This window comes from Montipora capricornis, chromosome 14 (assembly GCF_036669925.1).
Source record: "Montipora capricornis isolate CH-2021 chromosome 14, ASM3666992v2, whole genome shotgun sequence".
NCBI lineage: Eukaryota > Metazoa > Cnidaria > Anthozoa > Scleractinia > Acroporidae > Montipora > Montipora capricornis.
Genome location: NC_090896.1, coordinates 26,332,914 through 26,337,913, shown reverse-complemented (window position 1 = coordinate 26,337,913; position 5,000 = coordinate 26,332,914). Strand labels below are relative to the sequence as shown.

The window sequence follows — 5,000 nt, the reverse complement described above, 5'->3', positions numbered from 1 at the left end:
GATCTGCAGACAAGTACGAAAAGAAACCCGGGCACTGTCATTGACCATACAAATTCTCGTAACGTCGTGTTTTTTTTTCGCAAGTGATTTAGCAGTTTTCTACAAGTCATAGGGGACATTACTATTAACATTATCATTATCATCATTATCATTATCATTGTCATTATCATTATCATTATCATTATCATTATCATTATCATTATCATTATCATTATCATTATCATTATCATTATCATTATCATTATCATTATCATTATCATTATCATTATCATTATCATTATCATTATTGTTATTCTTTGTAGACTCAGGCAGGATGTTCAGCCTGGTGTTTATAGTCCTTGGGAGCAGGTTACAACAAGTCACCACAGGTCCCAGGTCTCTCTTGTCCTTCTTCTTACAGGGATAGTAGTTTCCTTAATATCTTTGCTGTCCCCAACAATGCTGTTTTCTGGACAACTTCCAACCTCACCTTCACACCGGTTTGCCTCATGTACTCCTTGAAGTTGACTTATTATTATTATTATTATTATTATTATTATTATTATTATTATTATTATTATTATTATTATTATTGATGAAATGGTATATGAAATGAATCATATATGAACTGCGGATGTGAAATCAAGTGAAGCTATGATCTTCGCAGTTATGAGCGCAATTTTTTCAATTGCGTAGAAAAGCCTGAAAAATTCAGGACTTGAAAGGGGTTTGAAACCGTGACCTTGCGATCCCTCGCGATCCCGGTGCGACGCTCACTTGATTTCACATCCACAGTTCATATATGATTCATTTCATATACCATTTCATCATTGATTCATTCCTCACGGTACCATTAGAACCCACAAATGACCAGCTCCCAACGTCAGTGGCTTCACCATATATGAACAAGAGAAAATGAGGGGACAGAGAGGGAGGCTCAAGGCGTTGGCCGGGATATGTTATGTCCACGAAAAATATTTTTAGACGAGCGGTAGTCTTTGTTCTAGCGGAAGTCTGTCTTCTGAGACGTCCGCATGCAGTCTTGCCTCGCTCTAAGGTTCTTAGTGAAAAGAGAAAATGATGATGAATATATATTTTCTTTCAAACATCGGACCGAGGCTGGCCTGCATGCGGACGTCTCGGAAGACCTCCGCTAGTCTAAAAATAACTTTCGTGGACATGACATATCCCAAGGGCTGGACCGGGAGCCTCCTTCTCTGTCCCCTCATTTTCTCCTGATATGAACTGTGGATGTGAAATCAAGTGAGAGTCGCACCGGGATCGCGAGGGATCGCGAGTTCACGGGTTCAAACCCCTTTGAAGTCCTGAATTTTTCAGGCTTCTCTACACAATTGCAAAAATTGCGCTCGTGACTGCGAAGATCTATAGCTTCACTTGATTTCACATCCGCAGTTCATATATTATTCATTTCATATACCATTTCATCATTGATTCATTCCTCACGGGACCATTAGAACCCACAAATGACCAGCTCCCAACGTCAGTGGCTTCATAGCTCAGTTGGTTAGAGCGTCGCACTGGGATCGCGAGGTCACGGGTTCAAACCCCTTTGAAGTCCTGAATTTTTCAGGCTTCTCTACGCAATTGCAAAAATTGCGCTCATAACTGCGAAGATCATAGCTTCACTTGATATTATTATTATTATTATTATTATTATTATTATTATTATTATTATTATTATTATTATTATTAAATTATTATTATCGTCATCATCTTTGTGAACTGGATGATCTTTTTTTTCGGTTTGCTTCCTAAGGGAGCGGGTCATAGCCTATGACCAAAGGTCCCTTAGAGTTTTCTTTTCACTCTAGAGGTCCAACACCCTTCTTAAAATCCTCGCCGTTCCCAGTAACGTAGTTTTCTGTAGTAATGAAAAACTAATTTTGACATTCAACTTCCCTAGCCACTTGTCCAAGTTTTTTTTTTTTTACACTTCCCAATGATCCTACAACAATTGGTACCACTTGCACAGTTCTCATGTTCCACATTCTTGCAATTTCTTTTTAAAGGTCCTGATACTTTTCAATTTTCTCATTCTCCTTTCCACCAATTCTTTTTTTCGTTGGTACGGCAATATCAATAATAGTGCACTTTCGCTCCTGTTTATTTACAACCACAATGTCCGGTCTTCTGGCTTCAATGATACGAACACACTGTATGTTCACGTTCCACAGTAGTTTAACCTCATCGTTTTCACTTACACTGTCCGGTGTGTGTTCGTACCACTTATTCTTCTTTTCCAGATGTTATTTCTCACAAAACTTCCAATGAAGTACATTTTCAACGTTGTCATGTTTCTGTTTGTATTTCCTTTGGGCCAGCTTTTTACACTCACAGACAATATGCTTTATGCTCTCACCTTTCTCGCCACATAGCCTACATAATGGGGATTCCACCGTTTTGTCAATATGGTATTTTACATAGTTAGTCCTAAGGGCTTGTTCTTGACTTGCACAAATAGGTCCTTCTGTTTGGATCTTCAAGTCTGCTTTTCGCAACCAGCTCCACGTTTCTTCTACGTGCGTCGTTTCAGGTATTTCTCTCACAAATTGACCATGCAGCCTTTTTTTTCCTTCCAACTGTTGAGTTTCTCATTGTTCCACGATGTCTTGAATTTATCTTTGCTCACTGTTTGCTCACTCCTAATTACACTAGTAGCCCGTACCCCTTGCGGCAGGACTTCCAGAGTGTTCTTCACATACCATCCTAAACTGTTTTCCTCACTTCTCAACAACCTATCAACATCGCTCTTTGGATGAAAAGCACCGTTCATTGTCAATACCTCTCTAGTCGTTCTAGTCAATGTTTTTAGCTCTTTCTTTGTCCATCTAATAATACATGCTCCGTACCTCAGTACAGAGACTGCCCAGGTGTTAATGGCGTTAATTTTGTTTTTTCCATTCAATTTTGATTTCAACACAAGCTTCAACCTTCTCTTGTACTCTCTCTCAAATCGATTTTTCATCTCCTTTTCCCTCATCATATCCACCTCAAGAATCCCTAAATATTTATACCCTTCTTCCTCAATTTCTCTCATTATTTGTCCATCGAAAAGGCTAATACCATCAATTCTCACCTTCTTTCCTCTTTTCATTAACAACACACGTACCACACCTTTTCAACCCAAATTCCATTCCAATGTCCACTAAACAACTGTACAAATTGTACTAATGAATCTATTTCGTCCTCGCTTTTCCCAAACAGTTTCAAGTCATCCATGAAAAGAAGATAGTTCACCTTAAATTCCTTGGCAAGATCATAACCTGCTGTTGATTTTCTCAAAATCAATGTTAATGGAATCATACATAACACAAATAGTAGTGGTGACAAACTATCCCCTTAAAAAATCCCTCTTCTAATGTGGATAACTCCTAACCTCTCCTAACCTTATTATTATTATTATTATTATTATTATTATTATTATTATTATTATTATTATTATTATTATTATTATTATTATTTCATTATTATTATTGGACATCGAGCAGAGCAAACACGCTCTGTACATGTCTCCAGTTTTATCGTCATTTTATGCTTGAATTGATATCTTAATTAGTTAATCTCTGTTTTGCTGCTTTCAAATGGCCTATCCACGTTTTCTGTTCATTTTACTCGCTGGAGTCGTCTGTTCTTTCTGTGAAAAAGATTTTGTCTCGCTGGGCCGCCATGCGTGGCGCTGCAAACAACGAATTCATCGACCGGAATGTCACAATGTTGGAGAGGAACAACTCCCGAATGATCATGATCCTGTAGCAGACACTGCTTCTCGTGTTTGTCTCACAAAGCGCTGTTGTGGTAAACTTTGTAAGGGAAACAGAGGATTAAAGATGCATCAAAGGAGCTGCAGAGTTGTACTGGGTTTGAATGATCAACTTCGCGCTGACATCAATGATATCACGCTCACTGATCAAGAATATGGCAATGGAAGTGTTCCTTTAATAACCTCTAGTGCCTCTTCTCTTGAACCTGGAGATTATGGTTTTCCTGATATTAAAACAGGAATAAATCTACCTAAATCTAATGATCAATGGATAACGGCCAACGATTATTTCAAATCAGTCCTTTTTCTTAATCATCCAATCACGGCTCAAAATCTCAGCTCAAGTATCAAACTTTTAAACGACACTGTTTATGACTATTTCTCTGCCAATTTTGGTCAAGTCGCACAAGCTACTGATGAACGCCTGATAAAAAAGTACGAAGACAAATCTAAACATGATCTGAAGAAATCTCTCAAAGTCTTAAAACACTCCGCTAGCGCAGATATCGCTGAAATAAAATACGTCTCTCGCCTTCTGCGTGACAAGCTGCGAAACAACACTTCTCAAGTCAACACTGACCCGATGAATCATGATTATTCCATCTCTAAAAATTTCTGGGGTTATGTCAAAAAGATTTTCAATATGAAAGCCGAAATGCTCCTTTCATTCTCCATGGACGAGTGTTTTGATTACTTTACAAGAACTCTATCGTCACTAAATCCAACCAGAGTCTTCAACCTTCCAAGCTGGATACCAACGTTATCTGATCCTGTAATTCCTTTTAACCTTGAACCTCCTACCTACCAACAGATATCAAATGTGATTAGAAAAATGAAGGCTTCCGGTTCTCTTTGTCCCTTAGATAAATTATAAATCATTTGTTTTAAAAGATGTCCGTTTCTTCGCACCTATTTATCTGAAATTATCCGTACGGCTTGGTCAACTGGATCCGTCCCAAGCGAATGGAAGAAAGCATGCACAATCCTCATCCACAAGAAAGGAAACGTTAATGACCCTGCCAACTTTAGTCCAATTACTCTGCAATCTGTGCCCTTAAAGGTTTTTACCTCGTGCCTTCGTAATGCCATTTTCAACTTCCTTGCCGCTAATAATTACATTGAACATGAAATTCAAAAAGATTTTACACCTGGTCTCTCAGGAACTTTTGAGCATACTGCTCAAATGGCTGACATCATTAACAAAGCTCGTACCAAGCAGCGTTCTCTTATCATTACTCTC

General features: G+C 38.3%; 1 protein-coding gene and 1 non-coding gene across 2 annotated transcripts in view; both read left to right on the top strand.

The window, feature by feature from the left end:
- Positions 1 to 5,000, top strand: part of LOC138033198 (uncharacterized) — a 101,918-nt gene that overhangs the window by 20,672 nt on the left and 76,246 nt on the right. The gene's annotated exons all lie outside the window — the stretch shown is intronic.
- On the top strand, positions 1,486 to 1,558 carry Trnap-ggg (transfer RNA proline (anticodon GGG)). The gene has a single exon. It is a non-coding gene; the product is annotated as a tRNA-Pro (tRNA).